Source organism: Ambystoma mexicanum, chromosome 5q, assembly GCF_040938575.1.
Source record: "Ambystoma mexicanum isolate Mex_15411 chromosome 5q, UKY_AmexF1_1, whole genome shotgun sequence".
Lineage (NCBI taxonomy): Eukaryota > Metazoa > Chordata > Amphibia > Caudata > Ambystomatidae > Ambystoma > Ambystoma mexicanum.
Window position 1 is genome coordinate 990,604,993 of NC_090933.1, and position 17,026 is coordinate 990,622,018.

Consider the following 17,026-nt stretch of genomic DNA (forward strand, 5'->3'; position numbering starts at 1 on the left):
AAATAAATAGTATGGTGGTGCGGCGGGCAGGCTAATTGTCAACTACAGGTGGACAAGAGGGCCCATGCCTTGTCATCAATTGTTTTCAATGTAGCATTAAATACCATTTTAAGGGCGAGCACAGCGGCTAACGTTAATCAAGGTTGAGCCAGGTAGATCCAAGCACAGCATTCCAGCCCTGTGCACCCAGGAAAAGTGGCATTTATCGCTATAAGCATTCGGAGCAGCCATCTGGGGTACTGATAATTATTTTGTTGTCTTTAAGTGAACCAGCGGTGCACAATTCATACTTCCCTTTAAAAGAAATGACATATGTCTGCAATTGTAAATAACTATTTCCTGCAGGTGGGAGAGGAGGTGCACAGGTGAGTGGGCAGCAGCGTTGTTGTGTGGTGCCCCTGTGGAGACTGCCTGGGGAACTGCCTGCAGGGACAGGGTGAAGGCTAGCCAGAGGCATAGTGGTCACGCCATGAAATGCAGATGCTACTTGTCGATTCTGTAAGTATTCCAGGGCTCCAGATTGCCCAGCTCTCTCCGGCAGGTGGAATCACAATCCATTTTATTTTATTTATTTATTTGTATTACGCCGACTGCCCGCAAGCATCGGGGCGCATACATGGAGACATGGACAAACGGAAAGTAACAGAATGTGAGACAGGACAGGTCAAGTGCAGATAGAGTTAGGACATTTTGAGGGCCTGGAATCTTACCAGTGTGGCTTATTTGAAGAGCCCGGTTTTAGGTTTTTTACGAAAGGAATAGTGGTCTGTTTCCAACCTGAGACAGATCGGCAGTTTGTTCCAGCTGGCTGCCGCACGGTTGGGGAAGGCTTTGCCCAATCCGAGTTCTTTTTTATGTTTCAGTGTTATTATCAGGCCCTTGGCTTCTGATCTTAATGCCCTGCTAGGGTTGTAGAAGGTGAGTTTGGACTTCAGATAGGCTGGTGCTTTGCCATAAAGACACTTGGCATAAAAACTTGAATAGTACACAGTCCTCCATGTTCAGCCAGTGGAGGTCCCGTCTGGCTTCACCGATATGTTCATTTCTTGTTTTTTGTTTAATCATTCTGATCGCATTGTTTTTGGACCAATTGGAATTTGTGCATGCTTTGCTTGCTTGCACCTGCGAGGAGTGCGTTTCCATAATCCAGGCGCGACAAGATGGTAGCTCTGGCTGTGGTGGCACAATTCTTTTCATTGAGTAGGGGTCTGATTGCTTTGAGGAGTCTGATGTAATAATTACAATTTTTGCTAACATACATGGCTTGAGCGTCTGCGTTAAGAGAGGCTTTCAGGGTCATGCCAAGTGTTTTAACTTTGCCCACCACTTCAATACGGGATTCGTTGATTTGAAATGCCAGGTAGTCAGAGGAGAGTTTGGCACGTGCTTGGGTGGATCCGAAGACCATTAACTTGGGCTTATCGCTGTTAAGGCACATCCAATTGTTGTTCATCCACTCTTCAATATTCTTTTAAAGTGTGTTCAATGTCGTACTGTCTTTCGCGTAGTCCCCACTCAGTTCCAGGATTAGCTGGGTGTCGTCAGCATAGTTGGTAAAGAACACCTGGAGTTGTTCTAATAACTCACACAGGAAGCGAATGTATAAGTTAAAGAGCAATGGGGACAGACTAGCTCCTTGAGGCACCCCACATAGGATGTTGTATTCAGAGGAGAATTTATCTCCCCAATGGACTCAGGAGATTCTGTTCTCAAGGAAGGAGGATAGCCAATGTATTGCTTCCTTGGAGCAATTTGGGATTTTGGCGAGTGCTTGTAGTAGCTGGTGGTCTAACAGGTCAAAGGCGGCACTAAGATCTAAAAGGATTAGTAAGCCGGTTTTTCCCTTGTACATAATTCCCAGCATTTTCATTTGTAGGTCCAGCATTGCTGTTTCTGTGCTATGTACGGCTCTAAAGTCGGATTGTTGTGGGTGTAGAATCTCATGCCTTTCTACGTATTCCTGAAGTTGTGCTGTTGCTATCTTATCCATGACTTTAAGTGTAAAGTTGCAGTTCGTGATAGGCCTCAGGTTGTTGGGGTCACGTTGGTCTAAATTAGGTTTTTTTTACAAGTGGTGTGATGGTGACTTTTTTATGTTTTCCGGTACAGTTTTGTCACGGAAAGAGGTATTTACGATTTTAGTGAATAATGGGGCAAATATGTCCGAATGATCAAGAATGATCTTGGGGGGAGTTTGCTTTCAGCGCAGGACGATGGTTTCATAGACGCCAGTGTTTTCATCATGACATCAGTAGAAATTTGTTGAAATTGGAATTTCTCTTTTCCCTTGGTGGTCGTCAGTTCGACTGGGTGACTAGGTTGAGGTTTATTCGCTTGAGCAGAGGCAATGCGTTCTCTAGCTTTGGTGATTTTGTTAGCAAAAGCTATCTGAGTGTTTTCGCATTCAGATTGAGATGGAATGAAGGCAGGAGCCAAAGCCTGATGTTTATCTATAGATTTGAGGATATCAGAGTTTACTAGCTGAGTTAGAGGATGCTTCGATTTGACTATTGAAGTAGTTCTTTTTGGCCTCACTGATGTTGTTCTTATAGGATGTTTCTAGTAATTTCCAGCTGGTCTTATTGCCATAAGTTGGATTTGTTTGCCATTGTGCTTCACTGCGTCTTTTGTCCTTCTTCAGGATGGTTAACTCTGGTGTGAACCATTTTTGATGGTTAAGATTGGGCCTGACTCTTATTGTCTCGATTGGGAGCTTTCTGGTTTATTAATATGAGCATCTGTTGATCATATTTATTAATAATGGTGTCACAGGAGTCATTTTCATTAATGTCAGCAAGAATGCTGTTAACGCAGAGTTGTAAATCCGCCCTTTCAATGTTTTTGAAGTTTCTGGAAAACACTTTCCTTGTCCAATCATAGAACAAAGTGGAATACGTCAGAGGACACAATCCCCTCGAACAAGTACTTACTAGTTCTGAAACCAACGGTACCCACATTCTATATTCTTACAAAGATTCACAAATCTTTGGAGAACACACCGGGTCGTCCTATAGTGTCTGGCACAGGATCTCTGTTGGAGCCCCTCTCGAAATCCGCTGACAAATACTTAAAACCATTTGTCACTAAAATGTTCTCTTATATACAAGACACAACTGAGGTGATAAATATGATCGAAGGCATGCACTTTGATCACACTAAGCATTTGTTGGTCAGTTTAGACATTGTATCACTGTATACTTGTATACCTCAAAGAGATACATTAGATGCATTGGAAGAAGTATTGTTCTCTAAAAGAGCGACAGGTTCCACCCATAATAGTTTTATTTTATGGTGTGCAGAATTGGCACAGACCAAAAACTATTTCAACTTTAATGGAAACCTATATCATCAGATCCATTGCATTGTTGTAGCCTCAACAGCAGCCAATCTGTATGTGGTATTTTTTTTAAACACAAATCATCTATAACACTACCAACCCGTTCCTTGAACAAATTACGCTATGGAGATGCTTTATAGATGATATTTTGATCATTTGGGAAGGTTCCGAGCCATCCTTTCTTAATTTTGTCGAGTGGATTAATCAACATCTTAAATTTACTTCCACACATAGTAACAGTGTAGTGAATTTTGTAGACGTCACCATATGTGCGGACAATCTTGACAATGTGTTGAAGGCAAGACCATTCCATAAGCCTGACGACTGGAATTCCCTCCGACTTTTCTATAGTTGCCACCCTCGCAACACTCGAGTAAACCTGCCCTATGGGCAGTTTTTACATTTGCAACGCAACAGTACAGAGAATAGCACTTTTTTATTAGAAGCTGAATCTCTTAGCTCCAAATTGAGGGACAGGAAGTACCCTGAGAAAATTGTAAAGAGAGCCCTTAAGAGATCAATCAATAATAATAGAGAAGCTCTTCTCGGGTACAAAACCAAAACTCCGGACAGTGTCGAGATCGTGTTTATAAGTACTTTCACTCCTAAGCCAAATGAAGTGACCAAAATCATTTAAAAAAAAGTGGAGACTGCCTGTTGGAAATACCTCTGTGCATACAAAAGAGCTGCAAACCTTAAAGAACTACTCACGAAGAATGATATTTCATTGAGAATTAATCAACCAAGAAGTGTGACAGAACTTTGGGGGTTGCCACCTGTCAAACGGCATTTTGCCTTGTGGGAATTGCGTTAATTGCAATTTCACCTGTAGGACCACTGAGGTAGACAGAGGATTTTGCAAATCATGGACATAAACACATTTTACTAACTGCAACTCAGTGAACGTTGTGTACGCTATCTGGTGCCCGTGCCTTATTGTCTACATAGGGATGACGGAACGAAAAGTTAAACTCAGGATCAGTGATAGAAGCTGCATTAAAAACAAAGTTGTAACCGCTCCATTAGTAAATCACTTTCTTACAATGGAAAATGGCAGCGACACTTTGAAATGGACAGTGTTATTACAAGTCACCGCCACAAATAATGAAGAAACTGTCACTACAAAGTTATTTAACAAGGAACAGTGGTTGATCTTTCTCACAAATAGGCCTCAATGAGCAAGTGGAGTGGCAGAACTGCTGATATATTCTGCTTTTGGTAGTTTTGTTCATGTCTAATGCTTTACTCTCTAGCCATGTACTCGAGTGGACCACTAATATGACAGGTTGGACGCACACAAGTGCTATTCCATTGGTCTTCGAGTACCCCACCATTTTTATTTAAGACAAGTGAAACAATTATGAACAACCTCCAATACGTGATTAACTTGCAAGTCTTAGATTCTAGAAGGTGAACCCTGTCGGTTATTTTTCTCACAAGTGAATCACAAGTTTGCAAATTTGTTACGTTTATTTTGCGAACTTGAATGCTGTACTAAGTGACAGGGATTTACTAAATGAGATAGTTATCAACCTATCTGGTTTAGTTTCAGTCAGCTGTCACATCCAACATTATGCAGGAGAACAGGGAAGGTACGCGCGCTGCTGATCGCGCCGGACGTGACCCGACATTACAAGCTTACGCCCTCAGGCTGCTTTAGAAGTGGATATCACTAAGCAGTCATGTAGCAGGAGTCCGGTGACACAGACCATAGAGTGGTTGAATTGGCCAGAATGAGAGAGACTGTGCAAGCGCTGTTAAGTTGCCCGATTGATGAACGTACTAAGTTTGTTAGTCTGATACCGTCATCTTAGTCACCCGGATAGCCTTTTCTTTCCCAAGTCTGGGTAGTTTGCCTTAAACACTCTGGTTGCTTTTTGCTAGGCAACAACCATGCCTTTCGTGTAGACGTGGAAGTCCACCACATGCTGAGAAGGAGTACTCCATTACAGCCAAGAGTGCAAGCGAGACGGACTGCTTTCTAACACTGCTTACGTGTAGAATACGCTTACACTTACGAGGCTGAAGGTAAACGAGTTGGTCTTTATAATACATTCATATGTAATTATCTACTAAAGCTACCTTCTCCCCCTAACATTACGTTTTCGGGTACGCCACTCTATAGTGCCTCTGAGCCGATAGAATAATACGATCTCAATCAAAAACTACTAACATGGAGGTCTAGATAGAAACAGTTGTTTTCGGGTCCTTGATTGCTACGGACTTGGTAAGAATGATTTTTGGTTTCTTACATCGCAGATACACAACCCCACCTAATGTCAGTTTGCATTAGTGAACCCAGTGTACTGTTAATGAGATACTGAGTTTCTCTTGCAACTACGGGCGTTTGTAATACCTACGTCAAAATAAGAATATTAGTGGCTATTGATTCGGACAGACAGGTTTGATTCCTCTCATACTGTTTGTATTGTTTCCCAGATTCTTTTGTCTACTTAGAAGACGCTCTAAACATGGCCGTATCAAGGATGCTTGTTATGGAAGTGATACGGTAAGCCCTCTCAGGGTGGATTACAGTACCCTAGATGTGAGGTAGAAGGAATTTTAATTAATTTTCCTTAACTGCTTATCTTTGTTCTCTCTTGTAGATTTTGGACGTATAGCATCATTGATGGAATTGCTAGTTTCTAATGTCACTAAATTGTGTGTATTGTAATCTGAGTGCGTTGGTCCCCTGAAGAAGTTCTCAGAGACGTTTTTCACATATGCAGAACAACAAAACATGTTGGGTCTTTTCACACTGGAGATGGTAGCAGTGTCTTCAATTATATATTAAGTTGTATTCATAACCTTTCGGCAGCAAAAGGTTTCTCACAAATTAGGATCATTGATGAGGATATCAAGTGGCCTTTACTAGAAAGTCAGTTTGCACTTTAGAGGTAGTTTATAGGAAGACAGCCCTTTGACTGCCCATTGTTTTTTTTATTATTGTAATATTATTGCAAATGTATAGATCTGATAAGTGTTTTTACTGTTTTTGTGCTGTGGATGAAATGGAATGCCAATGAAATGTGTTTATGTCATAGGATGATGTTTTAATGTGATTTTTTAGGATATGTTTAAAATTGATTATGTGAAATAAAATTGTATGTTTTAACATCAGTTTGGAAGAAGCTTCACTCCGTGCGTATTTGTTACATGGACTGAGGAGGTTTAGTCTGGAAACTCATAAGGAGAGAACGAAGAGAGACGTGGTTTCCCTAGTTTTGGAGTGTCCTTAGCTAGCTTTGGGGTTGAATCCTAGTGTCAGTAAATTGCCACTTGTCTCTGTATTTTTTGCATTTAAATAGTCACCACCCTTTTCGCGTCTCCCTGCACTATTTCTATCATGGCATAAAATGGATTCCAGTATTAGCAAAGATAGAATTCCTGACGAAAACAATAATGCATACTGTATGTACCAAAACTATAGAGCATATGCACGTGAATATCTATAGAAATTGAATTTGTATACCAGATTCAGTCCTGATGAATGGTTCCCTAAAACAGGGACTTTCATATAGACAGGCTTGTCACCTTAAAGGGTACCCTTGAAAAATGAAACAGGACACCTCTTCTGCTACATTGTACCCTTCTATTGAGATTCCCTAAAGTGCTCCACCCGAAGATCCCACAGATTCCTTAACACCATACTCCCCACAAGCATCCCCAACACCCCACCCCATCACTACCCCACCTGCAACCATGCTACCACTGCAAAATAATACAGTCCGACGCCCCTATTTCACGTGCGCTTCTTTAAAACAGCCCCCTCTAGCTACTTCAACTATGCTTGCAACAACCAAATCGAATTTCTACCCTAACATATTCCACAGGTTCACGTCTACCAGCGACATCTTCCCTGCCATAACGGCTTACACTCCATGCTGCAAAGGTTAAGTATCGAGAATATGGACTGCTCGGCTCTCTCCCCGTAATGGACAAGAGTGAGAACCCCACTAGCCTGTCCTTTCAGGGCCTTCAGATTCCCTACTCTTCATTCTCGGAACCTCCAGCATTGGACACTTGCAGCACCAGTACGTAATATTCGATTGGACCAAAATCTCAGTTTGCAAGAGCAGCCTGCAGGGACACCATCAGATTACCTTTCTAGAGTACGTTATTGTTTTACAAAGTATTCGGCCATTGAGAATCCCACAGACCAATCCAAATCAGCTCTGGTCTCTCACTTTGTACCTGACCTCCTCCCTGACATTTCAAATAAAACCCACAATGTTCAAATAGGCTGGCAAGGTGAATCAATTGAAAAAGCTCTACAAGCTGCTCAACATTATGATAAACAGAAAAGACAGGAATAGGATGGGATTACCAAATTTATGGCATTCTAGATTTAACATTATCAGCCAAAAGATGCATTGACGGGCAGGGGGACGCTCTGCTCCTTCCCATCAATCCTTCCAACAATCATTTGTCAGTCCACCACCATATATGCAGCAACGTTTTCTGGAACAATCTTTACCCCATCAGCAAATGCAATCAAGAATGTTACCTTGTTCAGCAATGCCAAATTAGACCTGCTCGAACGCAACCCCAGAATTGTACCATCTCTGCAGAAACAATTTGCCTACCCTGCTCCTCTGCCTCTACCCTCCACCCCCTCCAAAGGAGCAACAGGGTTAACCTGATGTCAATGTTTTTTCTACACAATAGAAATGCACAGGGTCCCTCCCATGATATCAGAAGCTTTTCTCCCCTTAGACTTCTCTGGTCCTTATGTAGACTGCAATATCGAAGGCAAGATTGTCAAATGATTGGTTGATGGGGCTTCTCATTCCACTTTGGGTGCTTCCGAGTTCTCAATGTCTCTAATAATAATAATAATAATAATAATAATTTGGCATTTATATAGCGCTACGAACCCTAAGGTATCTGAGCGCTGCTTAATATTACCCACGGTGTGTGGTGCTCATTTATCGACCTCGGAAGGATGAAAGGCTGAGTTTGGCCCTGCCGGGATTCGAACCTGCGTTAGCAGGCTCTGCACAGATGTCAAAGCGAGCGCTCTACTCGCTGTGCCACTTGACCAGCTCTAGTTCTACTGAAAATGTTAATGCTGTGGGTATTACAGGTACTACCTTTCCCCCATCCTGTATCTAATGAATTGCATGTTCACAGACCAGTATGCACTTCTACTAAGTCCCTGCGCTCCTACAAACTGACTAGGTTTCGATTTGCTGTGCAAAATGAACTGTACCATTTACTGTATTCCTGATGTTATCTATTTAGATGTACCGCAAAGACTCCAAGCGGATTTTCTCTTTGTTATACAGCGATCACTTTCTGTACCTGTGGCTTCTGACAGTCTGCATACACCTGAGCAGACCTCACAAGTCACAGCTCATTTGAATTTAATTCCCTCTTCATGGTGCGCCATATTCTTTCTGCCGAGCCAGTGTGCATTACCCTCAACCCTGTTGTGCCTCTGCCTAGGATATCTCAGTATAGACTCTGCCCACAAGCCGAGGAAGGCATCAAAACGGTCATTGACTCATCTAACAAGGCATCCGATACCATACTATTAGCCCATGTAACAACCCCCATCTTACACATTTCCAAGTAGAGCACTAACAAATATCGTTCTGACCATGACCTCCGAGGCCTCAACAAAGCCGTAATTCCCTCCCATCTTGTTATTACTGTCCGCATTGCCATCCTTTCATGCATACTTCATAGCGTACCCTTCTTCATGTGCATTGACTTAGCATCGGCTTCTTCTCAGTGTCCATTCACCCGAATTGCAATAGCTCGTGTACAGGTCCCTACCACAAGGTTTCATTTATTCTCTGCCCCTCTTCTCCGAAATCCTCAAGGATGTTACCTTTTCCAAAGGTTCTACTATGATTCAACATGTAGATGACCTACAAGCATCTCTGTCCTTTGAAGCTTATCTTCCTGATTCACACGCTCTCCTCTCGGATTTGGCAGCCAGGGGGTCACAAGGTGAATAGAAACAAGTTACAACTATGCCGTCCAAAGGTCTGCTACTTAGAGCACAACATTTCCCAAGGTGCCAGACACCTTGCCCCTCACGCATTTCCTGCATCCTTCAATGCCCTATTCCGGTAAATAAAAGAAACTGCACTCTTCTATGCATGAGCAATTTCTGCCCTCCCTGGATCCTAGATTATGCCTCCATTGTGGCTCCCTTGCAAGCCATGCTCCTCGACTTTCAGCCTGACACACTACACTGGTCACAGAAAGCTTCTAGTGCTTCTAATCAAATCAAATCTGCCCTTTCTGTTGCTCTTGCTACATCCAATCAAGTTAATCGTACTACTAGATTATGAGAAGCCATTCACCTTGTTCTGTGATGACAAAGACGGCTTTGCTCAAGGGGCACTTACATAGCTGCATGGCGATCTACAACGCCCAGTGTCCCATTTCAGCACACTGCTTTCTCATGCTGTTTCAGAGCTGTTGCTGCAGCAGCTCTACTGCTTTCCAAGGCAAATGACGCATCTTTTTTGTGGTTATTTTGACAATTTTGGAGAGGGGTAAGGGGAATGGTTACGGTGCAGGGGTAGAGGGCGTGGATCTACTCCCACATTTAAAAAACTTAAAAATGTTTGAAAAGGAGATGGTCATTTCTGCATTTCACGTGTACACGTAGCTGTGCCTCATTCTGTCTTGTCTCTTTCTCCTGAGAGGTAAAAAACAACACCTCTCTGCTGCATGTCGCACAAAATATGAGAAAATGTTTCTTTTGGTTACTAACATTGCGCTGGTTAGGTGTACTCTGTGATGACCCCAATGGAGTCATCATGGATTCCCCAGAGCGAACCTCCTCCCATGAGGGAGGATCATATGGGAGGAAACAGCCTCCGGGGAGATGTCATTACTTTATTGAATGAGACATGGTATCCCCCATATGCCCATGAAGAAAACCCCTTCATACCCAATACCCCAATGGCCTACTGCCATGCATTGATGCCCCTCCTTTAGGAACAATAGAGAAGGAACAAGTTATTTACCTGTAACTGTTGTTCTCCAGCATGGGTCTGGCATGGATTCACATGCTCATGAATACAAGAATACATAGCAGTACACACATGCACAACCACGGAGGTGGCAAGGCTCAACATTAAACATTTCTACAACTCAACATTAAGCATTTCTCACCTTCGCACCAGGCTCACCTTCAGGCAAACAGGTTGCGCAGCACTGCCTGGCCGACTCTGGATTCCTCCTCAGCATCCCTGTTGACGCAGTAGAACTTCGTGAAGGTGTGCGTCGACCTCCACGTATTAGCCCTGCAAATGTCCAGCAGGGGCACACCAGACAGGAACGCCATCGTAGCAGCGATCGCTCTGGTAGAATGGGCTCTCGGATGGCCAGCCAGCGGTCAGTTTGCCAATCGGTGACAATGAGTGATACATCCGAAAAGCCATCTGGAATTGGAAGCCTTGGACAGAGCCTTCCCATAGTTCACAGGCCCAATGTTCACAAAAAGCTGTGAAGTTTTCCGGAAACTCTTTGTGCAGGTCACATAAAATTTCAGCGCTCTGGCTACATCCAGCGAGTGCAAAGTCCTTTCAGCCGGCGACGAAGGCGTGTTCGTCGCTGTCACAAACAGATCGATCTGGGGACTGCCCCATTTGAGGAAAAGGTTGTCCACTTGATCCTGCCGAAGCTCCCACTCGTGGCAAGAGCGCAGCTCCCTGCTGAGAAAGTCGACCGAAGGGCCAGCCAAAACGGCTTGAGAAGATGTGACTGGACACTGGCAATCGACAAGAAAGGAGGTTTATTGCTCTGCATCTTTCCAAGTTGACATGAATGTGAGATGATTGTCAATGCCCTCTTTTCTAGGTAATGACATTGCACAAATAAAGTTGGTTTTCATAGTGTTCTTAATTTTTTGACCCTTTTGGTTCTTCAGATTGGTTCCAACTATACCAAAAGGAGACTCCAATCTTCCACCATTGGCCCTCTTCCCCCCCCCCCCTTTTGTTTTTTCCTGCCATTCCGTTTAGATTTTTGGTTGCTTTTGCTTCAGGTATCAAGGTATCCACAATTTCGATCACATCATTGAGCCTTACTACATCTCCTTCAGAGTCATTAGCTACATGAGCCAACCTTGTGAATTCATCCAATACTGACTCTGTGACCAGAGTATCATCTAGCTCTTGGTTCACATCCTCCATAGCCGATGTAAACCACAATTTCCTTAGCATTTGGGTAGCTTTTTTGGGATTTATGAGTGAGGTCCATTACCTTTCCATGCCAAGCATTCATATTATTCGCTTGAGTTTTTCAGTCCCTTTTCAACTCTTTTACAGAGTCCATTACTATTGTATTTAGCGTAGATTTCAGACCCATCAGTGATGATTCACATCCTCCCACTTTCGTTAACTCCATTAGGATTCCTGAGTGCACTTGCACTTCTCCTTTCAATGACTCAAAAACATTCACCAAGGAGGTCAAAACAAAGTTCAAAGCCGATAATGTGTAATCGTTAGACCCAAGCCGGATTTCAGGCTCCAATGCACATACCATCCAGTTATCAGGTAAGAGTTGCAATGGGCTTTCCCACAGCTGGGATTGAATACCGTAGCCAATATGGGACTAAACACTATAGGTTGCGCAAATGGGCCTATAGGGGTGGAGGGGTCTTACATTCTCCCTTGGAGTTATGCTATTTAAAGTCTCCACCAAGCCCCTGACCCCAGCTCGGTATTCCGTGACAAGTTATTAACCACATTGCATTCATAAAGATCAGAATCACCCAAGCTGCAGCATTGCCTCTTTGTAAAGTAGTCATTTATTTGTATTTTTATATTGTTTGCAGTTAGTGTATATTCCAGGCCGCTTTCGAATACGTCCCTCAGGTCCTGGGCTACTTTGGGGGAACTAATTGATAAGTTTGAGCCATTACAAACTGGCCCTTCAGGTGCAATAAGATTGACTTTAGTTGCATGGACTTGAGCGATCGTTACCGAGTCGTGTGACGCTGATCACATCACATTTTCAGAATAGGAGGCCACTCTTGCACAGGCACTTCATCTAATTCAGGCGCTCTTAAGTTCTCCCATAGCGGACCGCTACACAAATTATAAATTATGGACATCAGTTTGCGTAAATTCCTGGAACCAGAATGCGTTAACAACATGGGCTCGCCAGCTTCATACCACTCCCACTGCCACTCTTACTGTACTCGCAACATGTCTCTATGTGGGGTGCAGGCTGTACTCACTGCATTGGTACAGTGGGTATTTGTATGTGTATTAATATATAGGAGCAAATTAGGAGGAAGAGGAGGGTTTGTGACCGCGTAACTGGCCAACTACCGGCAGGCTCAGTGTGTGGCTCTGCTGACTTTCTGCTTACCGCACCTAAAGGGCATACCGTTCAGCAACAGTGGGTCACCGCAGATTAGCAAATCAGCTCAGCCTCAGCCCTTGGTTTGCAGTCCATGGTCTCGCTACAGACGCTGATGTACAGACTTTCCAGCTCCACTAGCTCCATTCAGTGCTCTGCTAGCCTTCCTCCACAGGCTAGAGGAAAGAACTGAGTGCGAGGAACAAGATCCGTCAAGCCGGACTGTTCTCCGTAGCACTCAATTGCAATCACAGCCGCTTCCGACGTAATTTCTCTGGCATCACCAAGTTATGCACAGTTACAATCCTCAAGCAAAGGAAAAGCATATGGCTCTCTAGGAACCTTGCTTTATCTCAGTTTGGGTGTTATCTAGCTCACGTAACCCCTGTGGCTTTCCCAGCCTTGGATATCAACGTTTTTCGATTTGTTAAGGTTCTCCGAAGCACTATGGTCCTCCGATCAGCTGACTTTCTCTCCTTGGGTTCATCAGGCTAGCCTAACCTCACTGACTTCCCCATCCTCGACAGTCACTTAATTTCCCTAAGCTCTATGAAGCCCTATGACCCTCTGATAGGTTTGCTTTCTTTCGGCTCAGGTTTATCAGGCTTCCGTAACCATGTTGGTTTCCCCAGCTTTCATTATCAATGTTCATACCTCTCAATTGTGCTCTCTTTGGGAGTGTTTGCTTTCCTGAGGCAAATGCATTTCGCGTACTGAGCTCGAGGATCTGGGAACCCTTCTGCAATCTGGTTTTAGCATTGATTACCAGGCTCATCACAGCATCCTTGTGGTCGTGCCACCAGATTAGACAGTTGCTTCTCCGTCTCTATCCCAACCTTGGCTTCCCTGTCAGTCCAGACGCCAGCCTTCTGGTGTCTTGCGAGTGACTCATACTCTCCCCACGCTACTGCTGGCTCTGCGGTCTTTCGTGGTATTGCCCCTCCAGGCGTCTTTCCGTCAGAGACTTGTGAAGGATTCTTTTTTCTCCCTTCGTAGTCCTCCTTCTTTGACTGTGGTGTTAAGACGAGATCCAGCATTACCTGAAGCCATAGAGAGTATTCAGTGGATTCAAAACACAAGTAACAATAGACTTTACAATTCTCATGTAGGCATATAATGTATGCTGGACTGGGGCGTTCCTTATCGGAATGGAAGTCCTTGTCCCAGAGGGGGTAGTCAATCCCAGTGATGTCCCATTTGCCCATACCTTAGGGAGGATTTTGCGGAGTGTGCTTGCCTCCATAGTCTCAAACTGGGTTGCTTCCCCAGGGGAAAAGGGACAAATTGACCAGATTTGTCATCAAAACCAAAACACACACAATCAAAGGTAAAACAGGGACAATCAAGAGATATGCCTATACCTCCTTTGCCTTTTCTGGTAATGTGGGCAGAGGGAAGGCTCTACTCTCAAGAGGGCTGTGAAGGTGAACCAGTAGTGAACCAAATAGTAGCACAGTCCAAAATAAAAGGAAATGTCCAATCAAGGTTCAATGAAAATATATACTTTAAACACTCAATCTGAAAGTAGAACACAGATTAGTGTACAAAAACCCACCCCAAAGGAAGAACAGAGAATATCCAACAGTAGCACTCTGAGCGTAGCTCTAGGGGTGGTAAGTAAATCAGTAGCCACAAAAGGGATATATCTTGGATGAAAACAGAGATGATCGTGATCTAACCAGTCTCTATGGTCAACAGTACCCGTATTCAGTTCCTGCACGGCTGTCAGTTCGGGCACATTGGATCACGTGGTCCCAAGCCGCAAGTGTGCGTAGACTAGGGGTGAATGCGGTCGCTCAGTGCGGTAGAGGAGCAGCTCTCAAGGAAGCAGGTCATGGCGGTCCCAGAACACTTTGCAGTTGGCCAGGCCAAGTCAGGCTTTAGCCAACAGGAGCGGAGTGATGCTCCAGAGGCGCAAGTCGATCTTGGGCGTGTTGCTGTTCGATCGATGAGACACCAGTTCAAGAGCTAGCTGAGTGGAGCCATGGTTGTAACCCCCAGTTAGAGTCTGCATGTGCCTCTGCAGTGATTCAGTTTGAATCCCGGCTTTGAGCAGTTGCTTCAGGGCTAGCAGGTGATGAGCTTTAGCTAGGACACAATGCTGTTTCTAGCTGGTCGAAGTGGTGAAGGAGGAGAGCAAACAGCGCCAGCGACTTCCCTCTTGGTCTAGGTGTGGTGAAGGAGACTGGTCCAGTGCGGTAGACCATGGAGCTTCAGCTGTTTTAGACCCCCTATACCCCCCAGTAGCTGTGAGGCCCACTCGAGGGGACTACAGGACAGGATGATTTAATTCAGGGTCTGCTTTTCCAGATTAGGAGATTCCAGTGGAGAGCGGTAGGTACTGGTCCACAGCAGAGGACACACCTGATGTGCCCTGGGAGTGGGTAGGTTCACTCTTGGATGATTTCTTCTTCACCTCAGGCTGGGGACTGTGGAAAGTACAACTTTCCCAAAGAAAGTCCACAGAGTTCTTCAGAGCAAATCTACAGCCTTAAGGGGTCAGAGAGGATCTGAAAAAGGGGTGGGAGACCCCTTTTTTTAAAGGAAAAAGTTCTCAAGTGATTGGCATAAAGCTAGCCTGGTTCAATCCCTGCTCTTGGATGGAGTCGACTTTGCCCTTCTGATGTCACAACCAAACTGCTTTGCTCCAGAGGCAGTCGAGGGGACAGGAAAGAGCGGGATTGTGAGAAGCAAAATGGTTGAAATCTTCCATTGACCTGAGCCCTTCTGCCCATCATGTTCCCACCCCCTTACCTTCTCACTGAGAACAAAGGCCTTTAGAGATACAGGGCCCTGGTGTGAGGCTACTCCTTTTAAATGGGTGGGCTGCTTTGATATCCGGGCCCAGTACAGCTGCCTTCACTGCGGCTGTCTCGGCGAAGGAGGTTACCGCCCTCACAAAGAGATCAAAGAAGAGGCCTAGCCCTCCAGGTTCCTGTCCTGCCATTTGGCAGACTACACCCGGCTGATCAGAATACACATCACCTTCCATAGCAGAGCTAACTCAAAGGATCTGATACAGGTATGATATCAATTGTTGTGGCCAGTGCTCCAGATAAGAATTTGAGGTGCGAGTATTTTACTCATTATTAAACTTTGAGTAAGTACATTTTCAAGGGAATAAATGTTTTCTCCTTTTCAAGATAGAAAAACGTAATATCCAGATGATGTATGCAAAAAGTAACTGTATGGAAATCATTCTCACAGGACAGTGGTCCACTTAAACAGAAAAGCAGGCTTTGGTCATAATTCATAGATAAAGCAGAGTGAAGTAGCACAAACACCCACTCACCAATGGAACAGATGAGCACTAACTCTCAGTTCCGCATGCATGCAAGGAATCCCATGATCAAATGCCGGCTGGACAGTTAGCCTTGCATCCGTTCAGAGGTCTGTAAATTATCAACAAAGGCAATAATAATCACAGTGCTTAGAAGTTGAAGGAAGACGACATGAAGCACTACATAAAGTTAAATATCTGTCTGCATTACCTCTCAGGGACATGCCGTGCTTAGGTTCTATTTCAGATACAAATGTAAACACCATTTTTGTTCATTTTGGCACAGCGCATGCACAGGTTGGAGAGTCAGGGTTTCAACGTTTAAATTGTAGTCTCGAAGATCTGAAAGACGCTGTGAGCCCTGTGATTAGTGTAACGGCAATCACTCAAACTTGAGCAAAGGCTCTTCTGCCGCTGACCTTTTATAGCACCATTTACCACATTGGCACCAAATTAAGGTTGATGGATGTTTAAACTAGACAATCCATAATCACCCATGCATTGGATAAGGTTTTGAGGCGGGAGCATTTTACATACAATTTAACTTACACTTTAATGATAAAGAGTAAGAGTAAATGTGATTTGCCTTCTCAAGATGTGTAAAATGTACACGACATGCAACCAAAACATGACTAAACTTGAAATAATAGATGCAGCTTGATGATGAATGTACCCAACGCAGGAACTCTGACAAATACTTTTGTGCAATGCAAGCATGCTTTCACTAAAATAATGTCTTTGTTACAAAGGACACTTCCTAATTGTTTCTAAGTTTACCATCTTATTACTGACAGGACACTGACAAACTAGGAAAAGAAACATGCCAGCATATATCTATCTCTCCATGAGCCTCTAGACACAAAACACAGCAGAAGCTGAACAAAAGTAACCATTTGTTATGTCACTGTGTGCTGCGCCTTTCTGAAAAGTTAACTGCACACATCTAAGAAAGCAAACGCATTGTTTTCTGACTGCTTTTCAATGGCCTACTAATTCATCCACACAGATAAAAATCAAGATGTTCTGGTTTCTGAAAAGTCCGATACACACATTAAGCAAAAAGGTGCCGTATTTGC

General features: G+C 44.0%; 1 protein-coding gene across 3 annotated transcripts in view; it reads right to left on the reverse strand.

Annotated features, from left to right (window-relative positions):
- Positions 1-17,026, reverse strand: part of NUDCD1 (NudC domain containing 1) — a 1,249,938-nt gene that overhangs the window by 884,495 nt on the left and 348,417 nt on the right. The gene's annotated exons all lie outside the window — the stretch shown is intronic.